The sequence below is a fragment of the Camelus bactrianus genome, chromosome 8, assembly GCF_048773025.1.
Source record: "Camelus bactrianus isolate YW-2024 breed Bactrian camel chromosome 8, ASM4877302v1, whole genome shotgun sequence".
In the NCBI taxonomy this organism is placed as follows: Eukaryota; Metazoa; Chordata; class Mammalia; order Artiodactyla; family Camelidae; genus Camelus; species Camelus bactrianus.
The window spans coordinates 38,052,669-38,079,965 of record NC_133546.1 but is presented as its reverse complement, the minus strand read 5'-3'; the positions used below and the strand labels follow the sequence as shown (position 1 = coordinate 38,079,965).

Sequence of the window (27,297 nt, the reverse complement as noted above, 5' to 3'; positions counted from 1 at the left end):
GGAAAATGGGGTCAGGATATCACATCTCAGTGTCCCCCATATATATATGTGTGTGTGTGTACATATATATATACACACACACATACATACTTGAATGCATAAATAATATTTATGATAAGTATTTGCCAACTTATTGTGGCTTTGACCACACACATACTCACATTTTGATAATATGAATGTGTTCCTAGAAATAAGACAATATATTGTGGTAACACAGGATTTATGTAGCGAGCATATTATTGGAGCATGCCTTTCTTAACTGTCTTTTCATGCCATCCTAGAAAAATATAGTATCCTCGGGGCAGATTTTAGCTTATCCCAAAATTAATAACATAATCCCCTCTTAGGAGTCTCTCTAGTGCGGTATGTGAAATCAGGCACTGGAGTGAGACAGAACTGCGGTTAAAACTAATCTGCAGCACACAGCTGTGTAGTGAGGCCCCAGTCACGTGACACCCATTGGCCTCAGTTTCCGCATCTATAATAGAGGAAAAGCTCAAGTACCTCAGCGTTGTTGTGAGAACAAAATGAAATAATATAACATAGAGTATTTAGCAAGATTGCTGGCACATAGAAAGCTTACAACGAAGAATGCTATGATTAACAGGAGATGGATTTAAATAACACTGGGTCAAATCATGTCTGCTAGAAGATAGTGATTATGCAAGATTCTCCAAGGAGTGAACAAATTCCCGAAAGCTGCATGTAGATGAAGTCCAGCGGAGGTCATTTTGTTTTGCCACCACAAATGATTCCTTGATAACTTCTAAGTGGGTGAAAAGAGGTTAGATTTTGAAATAAGATTGTATTTCATCTTGGTCATGAAAACTCCACTATAAATAAGCCCTGGCTAAGTTGCGGTAGGAAATGCAGAGACTGCTCTCTGCGCAGTTAGTAACCACCAGCAAAGGCTTTATTCAGGCATCCTCTCTTGGTCTAGGTTTTGGGTCTTTTTCCCACCCCTCTGTGTCTATTTCTTCTTATGAACCAGTTTTGGGGCCCCCTATTTCAGTGTTTACAGCTATAAGAAACACTCATCAGCTGTCGGTGCAGAAATATTTGTGAGACTGCTTCCTGGGCACACAAGTGAGCTACATTTCCAGCATCCCCTGCAGTCTGGTGTGGCCACCTCTAGCCAGTGGAATATGGGTAGAGGTTAGTGTGCCACTTCCATGGTGGGTGACCATCTGTCCTGGTTGTCCTAGGACTGAGGGGTTTCCCCGGATAGGAAGCTTTTGGCTTTAAAACCAGTATAGCTCAGCAAAAATCAGGTCAAGTTCATCACCTTATGTCCTGGCCTAGACCATAAAACCTGCACACCTCAAGTAGACAAGAAGATAGAAATATCTGAAAAATGGAGATTCGCCTGGGACTAAAGCAGAGTCCAAGATGCATGCAGTCCTTTGAGCAATAGGAAGTGAGGTCCCTTGGTCAGCAAGTGTCCAAACATATATTCAATACCCACTCTATGCTAAGCCTGGTGCATCCTCTGGGATCCCAGAGTGAAGACGATGCTGCCCCCAAACCCCACCCCCGAGTTCTTCATAGTACAGCGGAGCAGCAGATACATGTGCGATACAAAATCCAGGGACGGTGTCCCGGCAGAGCGGGGCGCAGGGGAGGGGCACCGCCTGCCTGCAGGGTGACGCGGTGCCAGAAGGCTTCCTGAGGAGCCAGTGCTGGGGCGTAAGTATGTGTTGGACAGAAGAAGCGGGGAAAGGAGGTACTGGAAGTGAGAGAGGATTTGATGACGTGTCTGGAGGGGGAGTCAGAGTGAGGAAGGTGCAAGGGAGAGGACCTGGCTGACCTCCGAGGGGGTGGCGGCCTCGCCTGAAATCTGCTGGGAGGTGAAAATCCTCGCGGAAGAAAAGGTTGCACAGCTCAGTTATTAACTCAAAAGGTTGGCCGTGGTTAGCTTTTGGGGAAAAGATCAAATGGCCTTGATTGACCCCGATGCCCAGACCCGGTGCTTGTTAGCAGCCACGTCCTTGCTAAGCTGTGACCTGATTACGTGATTAAAAGACATTTGTTTAATTTGGAGTCCTTTAGCCTTCAGAGGCGGATGCATTTGAAACTGTGCTGTTTCTTGTCAAAATTTTACAGCATCTCTGCCTGTTTATAATTGGAGATTAAAATTAAAAACTGGAAAGAAGGGAAAAGAATTCATTTAACTTAAGAGGAAAAAGATCAGTTTGCTGTGTCTTTAGAGCTTGCCTTCCCTGATGTTTGACCTGCCACCTTTTCATTTTCCTAATGTTCAGAAAATTATGAGGGAGTGGCCTGCAGTGAAAATTTGAGAAAGAAATTGAATGAAAGAATTTAACTCCTCATTTATGGTTATTCAAAACCCAGAGGATGTTAGTTTCCTCTAAAAAGTCTGCCCTGGGGATATTCCTATCCTACAGAAATGTGTTTCTTGGAAATTCAGAGAAAGCCTTAAAGCTGTTGAGTCACACAGACATAGAAAACAAACTAACGGTTACCAAAGGGGAGGGAGAGGCGGAGGGATAAACTGGGAGTTTGGGATTAGCAGATACTAACTACTATATATAAAACAGACAGACAGCAAGGTCCTACTGTACAGCACAGGGAACTATACTCAATAGCTTGTAATAACCTATGGTGAAAAGAATATGAAAAAGAATACAGATATATGTATAACTGAATCACTATGCTGTACACCAGAAGCTAACACAACATTGTAAATCAACTACACTTCAATTAAAAAAAATTGTTTTTAAGATGTTAAGAGTCAAATTCCTATTCAGAGGACAGAGAGCTAAATTCACTCCCAACCAACGTGCCACAGCCTGATTGAGCGGCCTTGCAAAGGCAACGTCATATCCAGGCCAGCACGAGACAGGGACCTAGGGGTGGGGGTTGGGGGTGGGGGCGAGGGGTGTGCAGGGAAGAGCACAGACTCTGTCGTAAGCCAGACTTGGGTTTGAGACCTGCTTCTGCCCCTTACTAAGCTGTCATCTTGGCCATATTACTCAGTCTTCAAGCTAAGCTTCAGGGGAAATACCCTTGATCGGGGCCAAACAGAGCTAATACTTCTTTATTGGGGAAAGGTCTGATCTCTCCCCGCTAGGTCCACCCAAACTAAGTGATTCGTGTGGCACCTTCTTCCAGGTTAGAGGCGATTTGGCTTATTATATCTACCATTTTACAGATAGAATTTTATGTAACAAATTCTATCAGAGAGAAGATTTTTATTTTCCCACAGGTAGGAAGCCTTTGGGAATTCTAATCCTAGTGGACCTACACTCTGCTCTCCTATCAAAACATCACTGAATAAATTGGAAAACCTATGGGCATCCCCTGTTTAAAGTAAGGAGGTAAAGGAAGAGTTCTAACCACAGAGAGATGCAGAGAGGGTTACATTTTGGAAATGATAGGCTGTATCAGAAACACAGTCAAATTTCTCCACAGCCCCCATCCAAGATGAAGACTCATAAAAAGCACACATCAGACACAAAACTTCAGGAATCTGCAAGCAGGTGCATTTACTTAGCAGATTATAAATGCAGGAATTTTGTTTATCTGCATTTATAAAACTCATTCTGGTCCCAATTCAAAAACTCATTAGGAATCCACAGTGCTCTCTAAGTTATAGGCTTCTTGCCTGGGTACCAAACAAAGGGCAGATTTCATGACCATAAACAAATCAACTAAACTTACTGTTTGACATCAAACAAAATTATACATAGACCACGTTCCAACAAAGGTAGAGCTGTCCAACCTAGCTCTTCTTTTTCTAACTCATTCAGGGATTATATGGACACATGTGCTCTGAGAGGATCTACCTAACAGGTGAAAACATTCAGGGTTGAAAATTCAGCTTCCCACTCTGCTTTGGGTGGACTGTAATCTCAGTGTCTTTTTCTTTCTGGACCAGCCGCTGCTGATTAGCGTTCTTGGTTGCAAAGCCCAGAGCCCGCTGTAGCTAGATTTGGAGTTTGAGGTCTAGTGGAACTAGGTAAAAATACAGATGATAGATAGATGGATACATACATGGACGAATACATAGATGACAGATGAGAGACAGATATAAAAATTAGAAGGAACCAGCACTGGCTGATGATGTGATTATGCCTCCAGCAAGCCTAGGAGAAGCAGCAACTTGCAGATAACAAGGGAATTCACTACTATGACCAGATGCAACACTAGTAAAGTAGCAGTTTTGACATACAGAAGAAAATGGATGAGGCGGTATCATGAGGCGGAAAAGTCTTCATTTACAATAGTAACAAAAAGGATAATGGGAACCACAAGAAAAAGGTAAAAGGAATAAATTAAAAGGTTATGTATAAAATCTTTAAGAAGGAAATTTTAAAATCACTCTTGAAGAACACAGAGGACTTGGGCAAATGAAAATCATGCCATGCTCTTGTCATCTACAGATTTTAAGTGATCTCAGTGAAAATACTACCAGGATTATTTTTAAATCAGAAAAGAAAAAAAATCACAGGCCAGAATATCCTGGGAAACGTCTAGAGAGAAGAGTAATGGCGTGGGTGCAGGGGCGGGGGAGGGGCGGGGAGAGGCGGGACACCAACTCTGCTAGGATAAAAAGACGAAGATTAGTAGCATGGAGAGGTAGGGTATAGCTCAAGTGGTAGAGTGCATGTTGAGCATGCATGAGGTTCTGGGTTCAATTCCCAGTATCTCCTCTAAGGATAAATAAATGAACCTAATTATCTTCCTCCACCAAAATGAGACTGGCAGCATCTATGAATAAAAATTGAAATCAGAAATAACATCATTGATAAATAAATATGACTTGGATTTAAAATAACAAGATAGACAAATGTATAGTAGATCCTTTTTTTCTTTTTGCTTACAAAAGTGAAAACACAAACAAAACTAAAAAGGATAATGACAGTAAAACAAGCGTGGGTATTTTACAATTATAGGTGCACACCGTGCACAACCTAATGCTAAACATTTTAATACCTTGAAGAATTGTGGCATTTCATGGAAAATATAAATCACAAATATTAATCCAGGACATAGGAAACTTGAACTGGCCAATGACAAGGAGACAAAAAGACAGTCAAGGAATTTCTCCTCAAAGGTTCCATGCTGTGGCTATTTCACAGGCAACTTTTCAAACTTTCACGGAATCATTAACTCCAATACCATATCTGATAGAGGGCAAAAAAAATTTGAAAACCCAACCAGAGCATATTATGAAACTAGCTTACCCTGAACTTTAAGACCTGGGACTGATCTAAAGTTTTCTTTGTAGTGTGCGATCCTTCATACTTTTTAACAAGGCATAGAAAAATTTTTAACAAACTACTAGGAAAATAAGTTCCAAAAATATATTCAAGGAATAACTGTCTAAAGTCAAGTAGTATTCATCCCAGAAAGAATAAGTGTTTAAGAAATGTATTAATGCATCATTTCAGTAAGTGAAATATGATAAACGTAGTTGGTTTGATTAATTTTAAGCATTCTAAATTAAGTCTTTGGAAAGATACCAACATCCATTTCTGATTTTTTGAAAGAATTCATAAGTAGCAATAAAAATATTATCTTAACACCATAAAATATATGAACAGCCAACATTTTAAATAACAGTGAAACATCAGAGGCATGGCGTTAAAAAGCAGAAACAAGAGAAGGATGCCCACTCACCCACTCCCATCATGTTTATTTTAATCTGTTCTGGAAGCTTTAATCCACACAAAAGAGGAAACAGATATAAAAGGTGTAATTATTAGATACAAGGATATGACATCACAATTGTTTCTAAATTATACGAGTAGATAATTATTATATCTGAAAGAATCAACAAATAACAATTTCAACTAATTAAAGAGTTCAGCAGAACAACTAAATATAAAACATCTCTTTCCTTTATAACAATAAAAAGTGAAATATACATATATATATGGAAAAAAAGACTCCATTCACAATAACTGTATGAAAACACTAGAGCTGTACCTTAACTACATGTGTACAGGTCCTATTTGAAAAGAGCTATAAAACATTTCACTATAAAACAAATCAATTCCCTATGTGAGAAAATTTAAAGATAAATACAGAACATTAAAAATTAGGGGGAAAAAAGCTGAATTTTCCTTTTTAAACAAAAAGTAATCATAAGGGAAAGGAGTTACAGTTTACTATGTTAAAAAAAAAATGTTAAATCCCCCAAATGCCATAAACAAATGGTAAACATAATACCAAAAAAAAGAAAATATTTGTAACTCATGGCATGGGACAGGTCATTGATATTTTCAACAGAAATAGCTCTTATCAATCAAGAGATAACCCAAGAGAAAATTGGCAAAGGACAAGAAAAAAATATACATGTACAAAGTTTAAGAAAAAAGTTCAACCTTACTAAAACATAAAGAACTGAAAATTAATATAACAAAACAAATACCATTTTCTTCTATTAAATTGGCAATAGAGATGCATACACCTCTGATGAGTGTGAAAATTTGCCAGCACTTTGTTGAAAGAAATTCAGCAATTTGATTTGAATCTTGAAATAAAATTCAGTCCCTTTGACTAAATAAGTTAGTGCTAATACTGTCTACTCAGGAAGCAATTTTTTTTTCAAATGGACTCAACAATAATAAGCCAGACGATCATGAAAGAAGAAAAATGGAGGATAATGTGAGGTGGCCACAAGAGTCAGTTGCTGGAGCAAAAGTGAGACATTTCCGGTGGAATTGGAGAACTCTCTAAGACCCAGAAGGGGAGTGAATGCCTGCTGAGGGCTCAGATATGGCCGGTTAGCCCCACCAGCGCCAAGGGAACCAGAGGCAGTGCCGCACTCCAGGTCTCTATAAGCTTTGCAGACAATTTACAAAGAAAAAGTTTTGAAAGTTTCTCCCTGGCATATATCTGCGTAGATTTGAACAGTAGATGGTACCAGATCTGAACTTAGAATAGTTGCTTATTAACGACTGGGAATTATCTGCAACAAGAAAGAACACCCAGTTGTCAGAACAGCATAAGATATAGACAGAAAACAACCAAGACGGTGGCCAGGAAAATCTTGTTGACTAAAAGTCTAATGGAACTTTAAAAGTAATCTTTATTGGGCAATCGTCCTGTAAACTCTCCGCCCCAGTTCTGTTGGAATATCCAAAAGCATCTTTCTGAACCTTCAGACCCTTGCTGCTATTCCTGATGCAAGCTGGGATTTTTCAATTAAGTAAAAATAGAATATAAGCAAAGAAACTAGCTATGTAGAAACCTCAGTTTAGACAATCTCTCGCTGAGCCAGAGAGAGAAATCATAGATGAAAGTCAACATACTGTGTCATCCATTGCAACCATTATTATTAATTTAAAATTCCTAAAACCTTTGTGTCAATTTTTTAACACACCTAAAATCGATAGCCTCGTGTTTAACAAACACCCATTAAATAGCCTATAGATGCAGACCTCCAGTCTGACTCTTGCTCCTGCTTTATGCTGTTACTCATTATATGAGATTCACACTGGACCCCTTTAGTTCCTCAAATACACCAAGCTTATTCCTTCCTCAGGATTCATGTATATGCTGATCCCACCTCTAGGAATTCTGTTCCCTGGAATCCTTAGATACTTACTAATCCTTCAGGTCTCAGACTAAATGAGACCTTTCTTGAACTCTAAGCTATCTTCAGTTAGCCTGAACAATTAATTCTCAGCCTTGACTGTACATTGAAATCATCTGGAGATTTTTTTTTTTTTTGAACTATTGCTGCCTGGGTCCCATCCCCAGAGATTCTGATGTAATATGCTTGGGAGTGTAGCCTTGGCATTTGAGATTTTTTAAAAGTCCCCCAGGTGATTCTATTTTGCATGAAAACTTGAGAAACACTGGCCTACATCTTGTCACCATGTTTATTTCCTTCCGTGCTTGTTCATTTATCGGCTGTCTACTCTAAAGTCAGGATTTATGTCTATCTTATTCATCACCAAAAGTTTTTGATGAATGAATCCATAATAGGAAGAAAAATCATTTCGTATTCTGTATTTAAAAAGTCACAGTCCTCTAAACCAGTGCTTCTCAAACTGTAATGTGAGTGTGACTCACCTGGGGTCTTGTTAAAATGTGGATTCAGATTCAGTATGCCTTGAAAGAGGGCTAAGATTCTACACCTCTAACAAGCTCCCACACTTTGAGTAGCAAGGGACTAATGTAGTGTTTGCCTGAACTTCTCTGAAACTAAGGATCACCTTGAGCCCCCAGTGAAGGAAGAACAAATTACTGATTCCCCATCCAGACCTACTGAATCAGATTCCACGGGAGGAGGGTGGTGCTCTGCATATACAGTAAGCATCCCGGCTAATGATTATCTTCAGGGAGATGTGGTCAGCCAGGGAGTTACTCAGGCACTGTTACATGTTCTATCTGTTTTCCAAAGGAGTGAGGGAATCTCTAAGGAAGCTCCTGTCAGACTGCCCCTCCCACGTGTAACTAAAACCCTGGATGACTAACTGCCTGAAAATGCTGGAGAATACCAAAAGCAAGTAGATTCTAGAAGGGAGTTGCCACTTGAAAGAAGGGACTTGTAAAGGGTTACTTTTCCCTGTTTATGGCATTTAGCCTCAGAGTAGTCATGCTGAAGTCTGCACTACGCAGGGCTGCTAAATCTTCAGAAACAAAACCCCCAAAGTCTTAGAGGACAGAATCCAGGGCAATCACAATCACTAAAATGTGAGGAGAGAGAATGATAGATAGCAGTGACCGAGATGGGGAAAGCCACAATTTCTGTGCACAAACTCTTGTCCCAATCTCTGGCTAAGCCCCGAACCACACGTAGGTGGGGCTGTCTGCAGGCAAACCAGCCCAGAAGGATAAAAGGACTGAATGGAGATGGGAGTGGCTGCCAAGAGGCAGAGTTTGAAGGTTAAATCAACTTAATTAGCCGCTAAAACAAAACTGTTAACATTCTTTAGAGGACTATGATAGAATCCAGAGCCTCAACAATTTAACATTCATAATATCCAGGACAGAACCCAAAGTTACTCAGACACAAAAGGACAAACGTTGTATGAGTCCACCTACATGAGGTACCCAGAAAGAGCAAATTCAGAGACAGAAGATAGAAGTTACCAGGGGCTGGGAGGAGCAGGGAATGAGGAGTCATTATTTAAGGGGTACAGAATTTCTGTTGTGAACATGAAAAATTCTGGAAATTGATAGTGGTGATGGTTGCACAACATTGTGAATATACTTATGCCACTGCATTGTACACTTAAAATGGTAAATTTTATGTATGTATATTTTGCCACCAAAAAAATAGAAAATAAACCCACTGTAACAAAAATGAAGACTGCCTTCTTTCTAAGAGCTCGTCAGTAGAGTGGACATCACTGAGCAAAGAATCAGTGAGCTTGAAGATAGGTCAGTAGAAACTTCCCAAAATGAAATCAAAGAGAAAAAAAAGAAGGAAGGGGGAAAAAGAGAACAGAATATTCAAGAACTGTAGGACAATTACAAGCACGTAATGTAAGTGGAATGGGAATACAAAAAGGAGAGGAAAGAGAGGAAAGAACAGAAGAAACATTGGAAGTGACAATGGCTAAGAATTTTACAAAACCAATGACAGACACCAAAACCTGGATCCAGGGAGTTCAGAGAACCTCTAGCAGGAGAAACACAAAAAAAATCTACACCTAGGAATATGACGTTAAAACTGCAGAAAATCAAATACAAGAAGAAAATTTTGAAAAAAGAGAATAAAAACACCTTACTTATAGAGGAACAGAATAAGGACTATAGCAGACTTCCTATCTTCAGAAACCATGCAGGCAAGAAGAGTGTGGAGTGAAATATTTAAAATGTTTAAAGGAAAAAAATGCCAACCTAGAGATCTGCATCCAGTGAAATCACCCTTCAAAAATGAATAAACAAAGACTTTCTGAGACAAATAAAAATTGAGGGAATTTGTTGCCAGTAGACCTGCCTTGTATGAAATGTTAAAATTTTAAAAATGGTATTCAGAGAGAATGAAAATGTCAGAAACTCAGATCTACGTAAGGAAAACAAGAGCATTAGAAAAGGAATAAATGAAGGTAAAATAAGGTCTTTTATTTTTCTTACTCTTAAGTGGTCTAATAGATAATATTATTATTCAAAATAATAATAAAAACAGTATATGGGTGATTAAGTGAAATGAATGACAGCAATATAGGAAGTTTGGGGGGGAGGAATTGGGAATTCTCAGTTCTAAGTACCTCCACTACCTGTGAAATGGTAGAGTGTTATTTGAAAGTGAACTTGGACTAGTTGTAAGAGGATGTTGCAAACTCCAGGGCATCCAAAAAAAGCTTAAAAAGAAGTGTAATTTATATTCTAAAAAATGAGAGACACAGAATCATATAAAATGCTCATTTAAAACCAGGGAAGGCAGAAAAAGCATGGATGACAAAAAAGAAAAAAAGAAGAAAAAAAAAACAGAACAAGAGCAGCTACTGGAAAGCAAATACAAATACAGTTATAGTAATCAAAAATCACTTTAAATGTGAATGTATAAAAACACCAGTTAAAAGGCAGAGGTTGTCAGACTGAATTAAAAAAAAAGCAACACAGACAAGCAAAAAAAAAAAAAAAAAACTGACTCAACTATATGTTGCCTAGAAGAAATTCACTTTAAATGTAAAGATACAAATAGATTCAAAGAAAAAGCATGAAAAAAGATATGTCACAATAACACTAAACAAAAGAAAGAAGCTACACTAACTTCAGACAAAGCAGATTCAGCCCAAGGAAAATTATTAAAGACAAAGAGAAGCATTATATAATGACAAAGAGGTCAGGTCTCCAAGAGAGTATAACAACCCTTAAAATGCACGTGCCTGATAACAGAGTGTCAAAATACTAGCGACAAAAACTGCTAGGCCTACAAGGAGAAATGGAAGATTCCAATATTATAGTGGAAGACTTCAGTAACCCTCTATCAATAGTTGAGATCCAACAGGCAGAAAATCAGTGAAGATACGGTTGAACTGAACAGCAAGAGCACCGACGATTAATTGGATCTAGAACATTTATAGACCACTTCATCCAACAACAGCAGATTAAACAGTCTTCTCGAGCTCACCTGGTACATTCACCACAATAGACCACACTCTGGGCTGTAAAACACAGCTCAGCAAATTTAAAAACACAGAAATTGTACAAAATCTCCTTTCAGACCACAATGGAATTAAACTAGAAGTCAATAACAGAAAAATATCAGGAAAATCCCCAAATATTTAGAGATTTAATAACATAATTCTAAATAATAAATGAGTGTCAAGACATCTCAAGAGAAATTTTAAAATATTTTTGACTAAATGAAAATACAACATCAGCTCACGGGATACAGTGAAAGCAGTGCTTAGAAGAAAATTTATAGTGTTGGATGTATATATTAGAATGAAGAAAGATCTAAAAGAAAAAGATCTAAGCTTCCACCTTAGGATACTTAGAGAAGCAAAGCAAGAAAAACTTAAAGCAAGCTGAGAAGAGAAATAATAAAAATTAGAGCCAAAGTCAATGAAATTACAAAGAGAAAACAATAGAGAAAAATCAATGGACCCAAAAACTGTTTCTTTGTAAAGCTCAATAAAATTGATAAACCTCTAGACAGGTGAACCATCTGAGGCACAGAAAATTTAAGTGACTTGCTCACATTAACACAACTAGGAAATGATCGGTTCCGGATGTGAGCTTGGCAATGTGGTTCCAGCATCCTGAGCAGTAACCACCGGACTTTACCGTAGTCCCACCAGTGGTGTTGTCTCCCCCTTCCACCATGGATTCCCTCTCCCATAGCACCCTTCCTTCTCACCTTCTCATAAAACTGTGATTGGCCCTTTTCCTTACCGTCTGGACACAAAGCAACACCCTTTAACACAGCACTGCATCAACTGAAGAAAGTCAGCATTGAAGCTGAAACCAACGTGTCATCCCTGACCAGGTCTCCATCTGCCCCAAGGACGTTTTCACTTCATAATCACCTAAAAACTATTCACTTAGCTCCTGCTAGTTGCTGGGCACTCTTTTCTAAGGTTATTTTGATGAGGATCTAGAAAAGAGAGAGAGTCAGAGACAAAGAGAGGCAAGGAGGCAGGAAGGAAGAAAAGTTTTAGTCCTTTGGAGGCAAAAACTCTTTCCACCTGGCTTTCTCAGGAAACTATGGCCTCCACCCTCTTCTGTGTAGTTGTATCCTGAACATCTGCCTTTCAGCCTCTCAAAGAAATATTAGAAAGAGGAGAATGGTCTCAGACATCTTGCTCTGTATAGACAAGGGGCATGCTGCAGTCACTCATTTTTGCACTGAGATTGAACTCCGCAGTCTCACATCTATATTCAACAGCTAATAAACCTCTCTAGCATTCAGTGAACTGGCTCTAAGCTGCTGGAGAAGAAAAACCAGTCATTGGAACATTTACGAATGACTGCGCCCATAAAGTGAGTTACAGTTTGATTTACGAGTTAGATTCTACTTTATCATTAGTCCATCATGACTCCATCACCAGCAGTAAAGAACCTGTGCCTGGTTTTCTTCCTTATCCCAGTCACTACACACAGAAATAGGGGCAGACTCCGTCCTAAACAAAATAAAGTGAAAGAAAGTGTGCCAATGGATATTAATGAAAATGACAATTATAACAATAAATATTAGTTAAACAAATAGAACAAAATATTTGGTTGGACACTGGCTTCCTAGCACAGGATGTGCAGATAATGTAGTGACTTGTAAGAGAATTTGGAAGGAAAAGTGTCAAGTCAGCTCTCTGCGAAGTTTGAGATTCGAGATGAGGTCAAGTGTGGCTTCTGGAGAGAGACTGCTGAGACTCAGTTTGAGAGGGCTAAGGCGACAATGTCTAGGGAAGGTTCTGGCAGCTTTTCCATGAAATGAGTATATCTCAGGATCTGGGCTAGTCCCTTACAAAGATGGTACTACAGATGGTGCACCCACTGAATTAGAAACTATCCCATCAATAGTTTCAAAATCCCGTCTTATCCTCTAATTAAATCTTAAAAAAAAATCATGGATGAAAACTCAGCCTCCCTGCTCAAGCTTACAACAGTTTTGGTTTCTTTTTTTCATGAATTAGAACACATTCAACCAAAAAACATCAGAAAAGTGCTGTCCAGGAAGACACTGGAGGTTTTGGCTCAGCTTTTGAACACCCAACATGGGGTACTGGGGTGCCCTGAGGGCAGCTGATGTTTCCAGGGGTAACAGAAAGATGTGAGATCTAGTTGGCAATACTTTTAAGAGGCTTTTAAAGAAATCAAAACAAATCTGGTCATTTAATGATGGAGTAAATAATAGATGGGAACCAGAGAGAAGCATTGCCAATGGTCTCATTTGTAACATTCTTGCAGACCTCGTGTTCTTCCTCAGATCCAAATGTGCCCAGAAATGACTTCCTCAGAACACTGAAGGTCATCCTTTCTCCAGAATGTTTACTATTTAAGCAAGAATATCTCCAAGCAACAGTTACAAATTTTGCTGTGCCATCTTCATCAATATACAAAAGTCTATATATCCAAATGTCTATACCTTCAGTAACAAAACGATTACTCTTTTATAATATATAATACCACCATTCTTTGAACAGTTATTAGGTGTATGGCATTCTGCCAAACAATCTGTAAGTAGTAATCTCAACCCATGCAACATCCTCTGTGAGGTGCTAACTTTTATCCCTACTTTGTAGATGTGCAAACTGAAGTTGAAGGAATTTAAGTTCTTTTCTCAAACTAGTCTGCAATGGCATTCATGGTAGAGATTGAATCTGGACCCAACTTAGCCTTATTTCAAAGCCTCTGCTTTTCCTCTTTTCTCTCTCTCTGCATTAAAAAGAAAAAAAAAACACCTTTGTGGAGATGTAATTTATACACAAAAACCTGCCCATATTTAATGTATACAATTTGCTGGACTTGGACATATAAGTACACCCATGAAGCCATCACCACAATCAAAGTGATAAACATATCCTCACCTCCAAAAGCTTCCTCCTGCCCGTCTCCTCCTACCAATTTAAGTGTGTGTGTGTGTGCACGTGCACACACGTGTGCATGTGTGTGTTTGCATGGTAAGAACACTTAACTTGAGTTATACTCTCTACGAATATTTCAGTGTACAATATAGTGTTGTTAACTAGAGGCACTGTGCTGACAGTAGCTGTCTACAACCTATTCACCCTGTGTAACTATACAAATTCACCTGACATAAGTTAGGATGGCTGTTATTAAAAAACAAACAAAAAAAAGTGTTGGTGAGGATTTGGAGAAATCGGGATCAGTTGGTCCCGTCCCACTTGGGACATTTGGAGGAGCTCTGCTAGTCCCCCTGTCTTGGATGTTCTGCCCCCCATCTTTGCATGACCAGCTCCTGATCCCTCAGATTATCACCTCCTTAGGCATCCCTCACCACGCAAACTGAGCGCACCCTTCTCTCTTTCCAGCCGCTCTCCATCACATCACCCCACTTTGTGTCCTTTACCACAGTTCTAAATATCTAAAACCAAATATGCTCATTTTTGTTACTTGTTTCTTTCCTGTCTCCTCCCACTAGAATGTAAGCCCCAGAAGAGCAAGAATCTCGGTTTTTTGTTCTGCTGGGAGCCGCACCTGGCACAGAGCAGGCGCTAAGAGATGTATTGGTGGAATAAGGGATGAATGAATCCCGGAATCACAAGGTGCCCTCCTAGGATCTAAAGCATGACTCCTGATGTTCTCAAAGAAACAGCGACTCTTGCTGAAGCCAATTTTGAGCCATACCTGGAAGCAGTTTCCCTCCAGTCTAAATTCACGTTTTCTTTTTATTTGTGTAGATCTGAAATGCTACCACAGAAGATCTGAAATACCCAGATCTCAAGTGCACCATTGAAGCAGGTTTAAAACTAATCCACAGGAAGACACGGAACGTTGCAATCACCCCCGAGAGTCTGCGCGTGCGCCTCCCCGATCATCGTGCGCCTCCCCGATCACCCTCTCACCCCGACCACAAGCGACTGCTGAGCTGACTTTTATTATCGTGAGTTCATTTTGCCTGGAATTTCATTTAAATGGAATCACACTGCATGCACTCTTTTGTGTGTGTAACATGCACAACTCAATATTTTACTTTTTAACCCAGCACCATATTTTGGGGATTTTTCCACGATGTGTACAGTGGTTCATCTCTTTTTGTAGCTGAGTAGTCCTGGTATGAATGTACCACGATGTGCTTATCTGTTCTCCTCTTGGAGGACATCTGGGCTGTTTCCAGGTTTTGTTTATTATGAATAAAGCTCTAGGAACATTCCTCAAAGAAGCTTTTGGTGGACATGTGTTCATTTTTCTTGGGTAAATATCCAGGGGTGGAATTGTTGGGTCAGAGGACAGATGTGTGTTTAACTTTTTAAGAAATGGCCAAATAGTTTTTAAAAGTGATTATACCTTTTAAAGTTCACTTTGAATTCCCTCAGACTGTGCTGTGAAACCCTTAGGCATCAGCTCTCTAGAGGTCACCCGCAAGTACAGACACAAACAAATATGATAAGCCAGAGAGCTCAGACGGAAGCTCCAACCCTGCATCCTCTTCTCCAGAGCCCTGCTCCTTTATCTCTCTGGTGCTTGGAGGAAAAGGGCTTGATGGTCCTCATTACAGGGGGAGGTCACCGTGCCTTTGGGTCAACTAGTGTCTTACTCTTTTCCACCATGGGCTTCCTTAATGAGTAGAAAACTAGAAGCCAACATTCTGTTTTGTGTTGAGTTTCCTGGCCCATGCTTTTAAGCAGATAAAGAGGGGCACAGGCCTGGGGTTATTTCAGGCTCTCAGAGAGATGCAGAAGGCTGTCCCTCAGAGAAAATGGGACAACAGCTCATGTATCATGCATATATTTGAGTTTCCAGGTGGAAGGTCTAATCTGAGGATGAATTTCCCCCTCATTCATAGCCACTTTTTTTAGGCAGATGGCTGATGGCAGTGGCATTGGGGGGGACTGTTTAGGAACTTATTTCCCATCAAGACTGAATAGTTTTACCTGGTCAAGTCCCAAGAGGAGGTAAACCTAATGCTCATAGACCTCTCCAGTTGTCAACGCTCAGTCAGAGAACATTCTGACATCTTTCAGAATCTACCCATGAAGACCTATGGATGTGGGGGAGGGTATAGCTCAAGTGATAGAGGGCACGCTTAGCATACACAGGGCCCTGGGTTCAACCTCCAGTACCTCCTCTAAAACCAAATAAGTAAACCTAATTACCTCCCCACTTAAAAAAAAAAAAGCCCTATGGATGGCTTCAAGCATTCTTGGGAGATCCACCTTTCTGGTGTGTGATGGGAAGGGTCCAAGCACTGAGGCCCTCAGTGACTAAAGCACAAACCGACCAGAGTGAGCGGCCAAGGGGGAGGCAGCAGCATCATGAGCATCCAGTCCCCCCCAGACCATTGGAGCCCAATTCTATTCTGGCCTTTCCAGGCCTCTATCAAGCCCCAGCAGCCCTAAAACACCCCCTGAAGTCATTATGGGGGAGAGGTTGAGTTTCCCAAAGGCCAGAGGAGTCCTCAGAAACCAGAGAAGGGCACTGACCCTCTAGAACCTGCCTGAGGCCGAAACAAGCCACCGGGATGACCAAAGGGCAGTCCAGTTTCTCACAGTGTGCTCCAGCTTGGACCTGGGCTTCCCAGTCTTCTCAGAGCTAGAAAAGACCCCCAAGACTTTCTGAGTCCAGGGCTGGAATATGTTCAAGACGGCCCCCTCCGAAATGGTCACGTTTGCTGGGATTGAAGTTTTCCTGCACAGTTGTGGTTAAACTTCCTGTCAGTGATAAATTTGTGGTTGAAGCAGCCTAGAACCCTCTGAATGATTAGGTCTCTGGTCCTTGATGCCTAAGGTTTGGATTCCCACAGCTCTGGCCAGAGCCACCTTGGTCTTTGAGGTGAAAAGTAAGGGAGTAATTATATATCCCATTGTTCAGACCTAGGCCCGAGTACTCGATCAGGCTGTTAAACTGTTTTCACTCTCACTCTGGACATTTCATAGCAAAGTTCACCTTAAAAACAGGACAGACTCTGCTTTCTAAAGGCACCTTTAGGAAGACTCTGAAAACAGGATAAATGGTACATTTTCTCTATAAGCATTTATTCCACCCTCCGAACACCCAAACGTAATGGGTCAGGGAAGAATCCAGGTGCTGCTCTGGTTGGATATAAGTAGTTATCACATGCTATTTAGAGTGTGTGGTAGGATTTCTTGGCGCCTACTGAGTCATGGAATTCTGTTTCCAACAGGCTTTCAGCAGCCGTGGCTCTGAGTCATCTGCCCGGTGACCAGAAGCTGGGATCCAACATCATGTGCTTCCCAGATAATGAGGTCAGATGTACCAGACCCACTGGGAGCCTGATAACGGGCTTATTAACATCCCTAAATGATAACACTTTTGATTAAACTTCACATCTCTGCCTGTCCCCCCTCTTATCCCATCTAAAATTAGAGCTGGTATTTTGATAACCATGCCCTTGCTTGAACTTTAAGATGGGTCAAGGATAGGGAGAGTCATGATGTCCCTAGACTGTTACCTCCAAGGACAGGGGGTTTTTTGGGTCACAAAGCCTTATACTTTAATTCAAGCCTTGCTGGCTTTTTTTCCCTATGGAGTACACTTAGATTTTTTTTTAAGCCAATAATCTATAAAAGGAGGCATAAGGTTTAGACACAAAAATCTTGTGCTTGGCAAATGCCAAGCTTCTGCTTCTAAACCAGATATGTAAGCTAACAGAGGCAAATTTATATCACTGTGCTTCAGTTCTCCATCTACAGGATGGGAAGAGGGCTACTTCCTGAACTAGTGTAACGATCACAGAGGCTAATAGACACAGGTCCCTTTGCGAATAACAAAAGAAGCATGTTAACTACAAGGTACTATTATCAGACTTATCATTCACGTTCCTACCTAGGTTTTCTTTTTTGTGGCAACATTGCTTCGATCTAAAACTGTAACTGCCAAAGTCAACTGGTCCCATTTTAATTTCAGTGTTCAAGACATAAAATATAAGAGAATTTAGAACTATCCTCTAAAGTAACCCTGGACTTAGGAAAAGAAGACGTTCCAGAGACGACAGACAGCCCTAAAACTCCACGAACGTGAGGAGACAGGCCAAAGCGCAGACTGATGAAAACCAGACGGCAAGCGGAGTGAGACAGGATGCGGGACATCAGGATGATAGACAGTGTCCGCAGTCACAGGGGAGAACGGGAAAGAGGAGGTCTAGGTTCTCCTGTCACAGAATAGTGTTCAAGGCATCCCCGGGGAAGTAGGTTAAAGTGAAGGTGCAAAGAAAAGACTAGTGGGGAGGCCCTTCTAAAGAATAATGAAACAGTTCAGGTGGAAGATGGCTGGCTTTTGGACAAGGAGTTGAACACAGGTTGAGGGAAGACAGAAAGTTAAAAAGAAATCTGCACAAAGACTCATTAGACTGAGAAGTAGAACAGGGACGAGACAGAGGCTCAGGCTCAGCACGTCATGGGATGATCACGAGGAGGTTGCAGAGCAGGCGTGGTGGCCATGAAGGAGCAAGAGAAGGAGAGAGTGAGATGTGGGAACTCAATATCTCAGAAGAGGGGAAGTCTTACTGATGAAAACGTGTGCATGGGTGAGGGTGATGGAATGCGGAGCTGGGGGCGCCACGGAGGAAGTCAAGGGCCTAGAGGACCAGGGTCTTCCCTGAGTCCCCACATTGTGAGAAGAGTCTCCCAGGATGGAGGTGGGACTTCACGTGATGATGCACACAGGAACCAAAGCTTCCCATCATTTTGGAGGCCTGACCAAGACTTCAGAAGCTGAGAGAGACAAGGAAGTTAAGGGACTGGTATAGACAATGACAGGGCCCAAACAGAAGAGAAAAAGAGTCGGGGCTGGAACGCCAGCTCTCCTCTCACTCCTGACCTCTTCTTCCTCATCCCATGTTCAGACACAGGCCCGGAAATGGTGAAGAGGAAGAAAGATTAGCAGACCTGAAAAGACCGCAGATTCATGATGCTTTCCTCAGGCAGTCGGGGAGGGCCTGGACTGAGCGGGAGGGACTGTTCTGTGACGAGATGGGGGTACAGGGGACTCTGGTGCCCATCCCACGATGCCAGAGGGGCCGCGGAAAGGGCTGGGTGTGGGGACAGCCAGGGAAGGAGGGAAGGAGGAAAGGAGGGACAGAGGATGAAGCTGGGTGCGCAGAGGGGCTTGCACTGGCGGCTGCGTCTGAGCAACAAGGACGGGAAGCCAGGCAGAATGAACTGACCCCAGGGCTCTGAGTGGAACTCCCAGCAGGCTGACCCCTCAGGCCTTCTCAGAAACCCAGATGACATAAGGATTCTTTTTTTTTTTTCAATTGTAGTTGATGTACAATATAAGCTACAGGTGTACAACATAGTGATTCACAATTTTTAAAGATTATAATCCAGTTATAGTTATTATAAAATATTGGGTATACAGTCCCTGTGCTGTATCCTTGTGGCTTGTTTATTTTATACAGAGTAGCTTGTGCCTTTTAGTCCCCTACCCCTGTCTTGCCCCTCCCCCCTCCCCCTCCCCACGGGTAACCATTAGTTCGCTCTCTACATCTGTGAGCGCATGTGGCATCAGGATTCTTAACAGAACATTGGAGGGTGGACTGAGGTGGGGACCGGCTGAGAATCCCTCCCACAGCTAAGCTTAGAAGCGGGTCTTTTACAAGTTCCTCAGGGGACAATGGATTTGGAGGTGCCACAGTTTCTTTTGCCCCTTTGAGCAGGACATAGCTTCTGAAACACCCACGAGGCAGTGACCTCCAGCCAGCAAGTGGGCCTGCCAGCGGTGACCTGAGGTCAGCTCTCCGATATCAAAGGCCTGACAGAACACAATGCTGGCTGTGTCTTGCCATTAGGTCTCAGATGATACATTGGCGAGACTGATTCTCCTCCTGCTCTTTTCTCCTGCTTTCTTGCTCCCTTCTTGCCACATTTGCAACGCTGTTGGTGACCTTGAAAAACTGTGACAGCCTAAATGCCCAACAATAGGAGCATGGTTAAAGAAATGCTAGTATCTTTGCGCTTTGGGATACTGAGAGGCAATTAAAGAAACAGGGCAAACTTGTATGTGCTGTCATGGAAGGATCGCTAAGATGATTGTTGGGTGAAAAAGGGGAATTTGGCAGGATAATGACTGGTGTTCGAGCAAGTTTTTGGAAAGAAAGTGAAGGAGGGAAAGAAGGAGAGAGGGAGGGAAAGGAAAGGAGGATGGAAAAAGGAACTGAAAGAAAGAGAAACAAAGAAAGAAAGGGAACCCATATTTGTGTATACTCTGTGTGTGTTTAGGTGTTTGTGAATAGAGAAAAATTCCACAAAAATATGGAACTGATCTCACTGCAGACTTGAGGGAGGTTAGAGGGAGAGGGGAGAAAAGAACTTTTCCTACTCACGCTACACATTTCTGCAATTCTGGAATATTTTTCACAACTATCATTATGTATTACATTCGTAACGAAAGATACATACAAGTCTATAACCGGTTCTCTCGAGGCCGGGTCTTTCCCGCTCTAGTGCACACTCCGGTTTGATTAACTTTGGGTTTGGGCATGATGGAAAGAAGCCACGAATGTTTACTCATTGAAGGCCCATTGTTTGGAGGGACTTAGAGCGAGGGTGATGGAAGCAATTTGCAAAACCACTCAGCAGAAACAGGAGAGTGCTGCCGATGAGTTGGAAAATTGTTCTGAACAATTCGTGAGGCAGGTTAGTGGCCAGGCCGAAGCTGAGAAATTTGAACTGCCTGGCTGTTGTATGCCATTTCCTATCTTCTGCTTCTGAGTGCGAGCTGAAATGATTAAAATTTAAAATGACCTAAGCCGGCAACTTTCCCATTCTCAAATGATGAATTGGAAAGTCACGCACAAACAATTGCAGGTTACAAGGAGTTGCATCTGAAACCTATGCTATAAATATTTTGAAAAGTGAATTCAGTTTATTTTCAAAATACTTAAAAGGTGAAGTTTTTTTAAAACTAATTTTCCCACTTGATTTGTTTTCAGGATTTTCCACCCAAAGGCTGGGTGAGCCACCTTTCCACACAATCACTTCAAAACTTGTTTGAGTTGACAGCAATGATTTCTTCTTATATTAGCTTCCTGTCTAAATATACCACTGAACAAATTACTGCAGACAACTTCAGTGTTAAAACAGCTCTCTGTACAAACACGATCTCTCAAACAAGTGTGAATGAGCTGCACTTGAAAATTCATTCCTTGTCATTCTGTTCCAAAGTCAAGGACACGGCACTAAGGCCCCTGTCCCAGGTCTCAAGAGAGGAAAACGGCACAAAATGGCAGGAGGCAAGGTCTGTCCTCACAACCAGTCTCTCACACACTCTCCTTTGCCCCATTTGGCCCGGGAAGTTGGCTCTGTCTCCGCTGAGGCCTCTGCCCCGCCCCTCCCACCAGGCCTGAATTCTTCTCCCAGAGTCTCTGAAGGTTTCTTCTGTGAAGTTAACTAGTACATTTGAGAAACCAGATCAGACAAAAGGCTATTCAGGAAGGGTAAGTCCCTCCACATTTTGAGAAAGGGAAAGAGCTGAAGTTCATGCAAAAATTGTAGACATTTCAAATTGCAAGAGACTATGAAAATCTTTAAATTCCATTCCCTCCTTTCAAAGCTGAAGAAACCAACTTCCTGAGAGCCATGTGACTGAGCAGGACCAAATGGTTATTTTGTGGTCAGTTTGCTACTAGATAGAGATTATCTTCATCTGGACCCAGATATTTCTGGAATATTTTGGTGATACTGAAAACATGATTGTATCCAAAATGCAGTAAATTCACATTGTATCCCTCGCTGAGTGATCAAAGAATAACAAAATGCGATGTCTTGGAATCTGCTTTTATCCTAAGGCTTGAACATTAATTTATTCATTCAGCAAGTATTACCGATTTTATGCTGGGTATTGTTCAGTGTTGGGGGAAAGGAGGGAACAAAAGGGCCACTGGAGAGTTTCAAACAAAGAAGGGATATGATGTAATTTTATAGGACCACTCAAGTCACTGTGCTGAAAATAGACCATGAGGCAGGGGCTGGACGTCAGCAAGGATGGGAGAAAGAAAACCAGTTAGGACGCTGTTGCAATGAAGGTAAGCAAGGATGGTGGCTTGCACCGAGGTAGGAGTGGAATGAACGATATTTGGAAGGAAGAGCCAGCAGGATTAGCTAACACCCTCATATGAATGTAGGAGAGAGGACTAAGTCGGGGATAACTCCAAAATATTTGACTTCAGCAACTGCAAGAATGCAGCTGCCACTAACTTGCATGGGAGAAACCAGAAAGATGACAACCGAAGGACAGAATTTGCTTGGATGGGGCATACTGTTGGAACACCCCAGAAGACATTCAAGAGCAATTTAATAAGTACAATTGGACCTAGGAACATGGAGTTTAGAGGAAATGCTGGGTTGGATACTTCCAAACTTCAATTTTGAAATAAAGAGCTTAGTTAGAGCTAGTTATCACCCATAGAGGCTGTAACAAAGCATTTTTCACTAGACTGTTAGTAACTATTGTATTTTATTGACTCAACCAGTACCTATTCACTGGGCACCAGGCACTATTATAGGTTCTTGAGGGTATGAAAATGATTATGGTCCTTATTCTAGATGCCTAAATCTAGAGAAGGAGACAAAAAAGTAACAACAGAAACCTGTGATGCTATAAATGCTCAAAGAGTTTGCTCGTGCGGCCAGTGAGGACACAGAAGCCAACATGAGAACTACCCCCAGGAAGGTCAGAGATGTGTCTGAGCAGAGTCTTCAGGGTTGGGTTTGAGTTTTACAGTTAGACAAGGGCATTTTAGGCAAAGACCACGTGCACAAAGGCATGCGGGGGGGGGGGGCAAGGAGGGCGGAGCTCATCCTGGGACCCACGGAGACCAGGCCACGTAGGGGGAGGTGACTGTGAATTGCAGGTTGAAGAGAAAATCATGGGTGTGGTGCGTGGAAGGCATGATGCGCGGGGTTGCTATGCTACCTCAGAAAGGAAGAGGGAACAAACACAGGCAGGATGAATAAAGACACACACGTCCGTGCCGCGCGGCCCGGCTGGGCTCTGCTGAGCTGCACTTAATCTCCTGGTGGCAGAGGAGGTGACCCTGCTGGCAGCGAGGGAGGGACAGGTGCCAGGATCTGACATTGGCTTGAAAGGGTGCCCTTCAGAAGGTTCGCCACAGTTCCTGCGAATTGGGCCAGCTGCTGTGGGGGCCGGGTAGCAAAAGACCAGGCAACTGGGAAAGGATTTTGCCTCCATCTGCCAGGATGGAGGGCCACTAGCCAGCTTTCACTGGAAGAGGGGCTTTCATGAGCTCTTCCTAAGGGGCTTCTCTCTCCCAAGAGACTTTGGTAGGGAATGATGCTTGGATTACACTCAGAGAAGTTCATCTCATTTGGTAGAAATGCATCAATGGGTCACAAGCCTGTGCAGGGAATGCCGGTGCAGCTCTCCCCCAGATCAGATCACGTGAATGGCTAACTACTCTTTTTCACTTAAGACTAGCCTGAGAATGTGAGATTTCTGTCCAGTCTCAGCCTCTGAGAGTCAGTCACAAAAGAAGTGCTTTTGTTCAGGATATTACAGAGCACTTACAAATATTTGTCACATTTGCACAAAGTGTTAAGATTTAAACACTGTAGAAAGGATCACCTATTAGAACTGTGTTCATTGTGACGTGTGTGTGTGTGACACTGAGGGGAAAGGGAACACCTAGGGCTCTGAAAGAGGATAATCTCTTCCATCCATGATCCTCAGGGACCATTCTCACTGATAGACTGAGGCATCTGTCCCTCTCCATGAAGTGAGTTGCGCGGTGTGCCTTGCGTTGCATATGACAAGGTACCTAGGTGGCCTGAGCCCTTGTGAGCATGCCAGGCCTTAAAAGGGCATATAGGACAATGATACCATTGTGGTGATTTTCCAGGCAGAGAAGTCTTCCAGGGTGGCTTTCTGCTGCTGGCTTTGAGGGTGTGGGGGTGAATAACGTAGCTGTCATCACTCTTTCCTCCCCATTCATTCCCACATCCTGTCCTCAAGAAAACAGCTAAACAACTTATATTCCTCTTGTACAAGGTTTCCAGAAATAGCCAGCTGGAATGTCGGCTTCATTGTTTCACCATCCGGGGGGAGGGTGTGAAGAAACTAGCCTACATGCACAGAGCCCATGACATACACACACAGTCGGGGATGTGCAGGCATTTTTTTTTAATATTCCACATATGATGCTAGACTCTTCCTGTGGTTTATGATCCAGACAATTAAATATCCTGACTCTATAATTTGTGGAAAGTCCAATGCACTTGCCAAGAGGAATCTGAATTTCTGAAGGCATTAGGTTAATGCGGTTGCTTTTTTATCCAATCTCCTGCTTCAGCTGGACGATTTTGTTCAGGAGTTGCTGCCTTGCACTTGAGGAACCTGGTTCACACCATGTGGAACCAGGCGTGGATTCCTGCCCCTTTTAGAGAGCTGCCAAATGAATGATTCACTCAGAGTCTTTGGGGTTTTGTCTTTGTTTTTTAATGGAGGTACTGGGAATTGAGCCTAGGACCTTGTGTATGCTGAATGCACTCTACCACTGAGCTATTAGCCTCCCCACTTCACTTTGGTTGTGAAGGCAACTTTACTGAAGTTTTGGGGGAAATGATGGGACATTTATATATCACAGCAACTCACACAAATTTAAAGCTAAATAATCTTCCCATCTTTCCTTAAAATTCCCTTGGCCTCTCCATTTTGTTGCTCCTCCATCTTATCTCTTTTATTTCTCCTCTGTATCCTCCTTCCCAGGAGCTTAAAAGAATTAAAAAAGAATTAAGAGGGAGGGTGTATCTCAGTGGTAGAGTGTGTGCATAGCATACATGAGGTCCTGGGTTCAAGCCCCAGTACCTGTGTGAAAAAAATAAACCTAATTACCTCCCTGCCTCCCAAAAATAAAACACAAGAAAAAACTTTAAAAAGAATTAAAATCATGGGAGGTTCCTAACATATTATGCAGAATATTCTGCTGTCTCCATTTCCTCCCTTGAAACTCAGCTTTGAATGACATTATCCAAGACTCTGGGGAAGCTCTGAGGCCAGGGATAGCCTAGCCCTCCTTCGCCAGCTGAGCCAAAGCCTCAGACGAAGCCTGAGAGACTAGTAGTAGTCGCCTCTGCCTGCTGAGATTACAGCTGGCTGCTATGTTATTCCTTGGGCTTTTTTGTACTTTTCAAATTTTCTACCATACTTTTTTAAGCAGGTAAAGAGAAATAATCAAATGCTTTTTAAAGGTTTTAGGAAAACAAATCCAGGCTTTTGTGGAAAATAGTTTCTTGAAGGATGTATGTAAAGGAAATGTGAAGAAAGTTTAAAGTTGATGCCGAGAGCGGGGCTTGGGAAACTTGCCCTGTACAGAGCCAGAGAGTCTACGCTTTAGGCTTTGTGGGCCCCCTGGTCTCCGTCACACTACTGAACTCTGCCCTTGGTACCAGAGGGCAACCATGAACAATACACAAATGAATGAGCATGACTGTGTTCCAATAAAACTTTATTTACAAAAACAGGTGGCAAGCCAGTTGGCCCACGAGCTGTGGTTTGCCAACCCCTGCTAAGAGGACATGTCGGCTGTTGATCAAGCTATGAAAGTGCGTAATGGGAGAGAAGAGGAAAGTTTGAGATGATGTGGCTAAACCACTGTGTAGCTCTCACTAAATTGAATAGTTTCTCTTTTTAGTATCTTTCAGAAACTTTGGGGGAAAAATAGTTTGGCCCCTTCAAAAACTTAAGGAAGCATAAAAGGTGTTGAGAGAGTAAAGTACTAAATTCAAAGAACAAGGAAGTAAATCTGCTTTTACTTCCTTTTTACTTTTACAGAGAAAGGCTTTCTGGTGAGGGGAGAGATAGGGTGGGGCAGATCCTACTGAGACCATGATCTCAGGACCCTTAGGCGCACGTCCAGCCTTTGCAGGAACTTTTTGGTGACTAAATCAGTTTGGCTCTGAGCTCGGTGTTCTTTCTTGTAAATGGGGGTGTGACACTAGAAGAGTCCAGTGTCCTTTCCTGCTCTAGGATTCCACGCAGGTTATCTCAGAATCTTATGGAGAACCAGCGATGGATAATGGGATCTATTTTCCACTTTCTTTTTCCCTTGAGATTTAGTAAAAATATTGCCCGTGGACCAGGTGGTTGCCCCTACATTATCTTACTTCACACTCCCAACAGCCATCACCGTTTTCTTCCCCAAACACGTCCTGTGGAGCCTAGAGGTTGAGTATCATTACTGAGATCTTTTAATAAGGCACCCGGGTCCCTCAGAAGGTAGGTGACTTGTGTGGTTATTTCAAATAACGAGAAGCAGAACCAAGACTCAAACTCCACGTCCACCATGTGAGGCTTTAGCAGTCACTCCATTTACTCATAGCCGCAGACCTTACTTTTTTTTTTTTTTTTTTTTTAATTTTTTTCAGGAAAGGAAGAATGGGCCTTGGAAAGGCGAATGGGGACTTTCCTCTGAGAGCACAAGTCGGAGAAGGCGGGAGGAGGTTTCCACGGCGCACACGGGAGGCAGATGCCGTGGAGGGAAACCGCTGACAGCAGGAGTAGGCTTAACACAAGTCAAAGGCAATTTTCTACATAGGCCTGAGAACAGACAATAAGTCGGAGCAGGGGAGACCTGGTTGTTGCAGATAGTGAGAAGCAGGATGCAGATGTTAGTTCCAAGCTGATGCCTGAGTGACTAAAAGGAGCCAAGCCCTCCGAAGAGAGACCGCGCCCTCGAGAGACGCACTTCCCACACCTGGGGAGGCTTCCCGTCCGCAGCTGCGCTTCACAAGGAAAGGGACGGTGCGCCCGGGGGACAAACTGTGATCTCCTGAAAGAGGATCAAATCCCGCATCCTTTTCTTACTGCCTTCTGACCTCGCATTAGTACCCTGATGAAGACCCAGGGATTATTTTAGCTTGCACGGAGACAGGGCCAGCGGAAGGAGGGGGTGCTGCCTGGCTCACAGAAGGAGGGCGACATCACCTTTGAAGATGACTTCAGACACAGCACAGGCCAGTGACAACCTTTTGCTTTCAATTACTGACCTTCTGAATAAAAGGACTGGTTGTATCAGCCCCAGGTTTTTGTTGGGAGACATGTTCCAGTGTTTCTTTCACATTTGCGTGTGTTTGTGTGTGTGTGTGTGTGTGTGTGCACCCTGTAACATTTCCAGTCACAAAGGGCCCTTTTGTTGTCACTAATGAAAACAGGAGAGGCCGTTAGGGAACATGGACAGCGCTGTGCCCGGGAAAACACATTTTCCTTCCA

At 42.4% G+C, this 27,297-nt stretch overlaps 1 long non-coding RNA gene across 1 annotated transcript; it reads left to right on the top strand.

Annotated features, from left to right (window-relative positions):
* The first annotated feature begins 1,560 nt into the window (after positions 1–1,560).
* Positions 1,561–27,061, top strand: LOC141578363 (uncharacterized). Its single transcript, XR_012508653.1, has 3 exons — positions 1,561–1,686; positions 14,793–14,995; positions 26,454–27,061. It is a non-coding gene; the product is annotated as an uncharacterized LOC141578363 (long non-coding RNA).
* Positions 27,062–27,297: the final 236 nt, after the last annotated feature.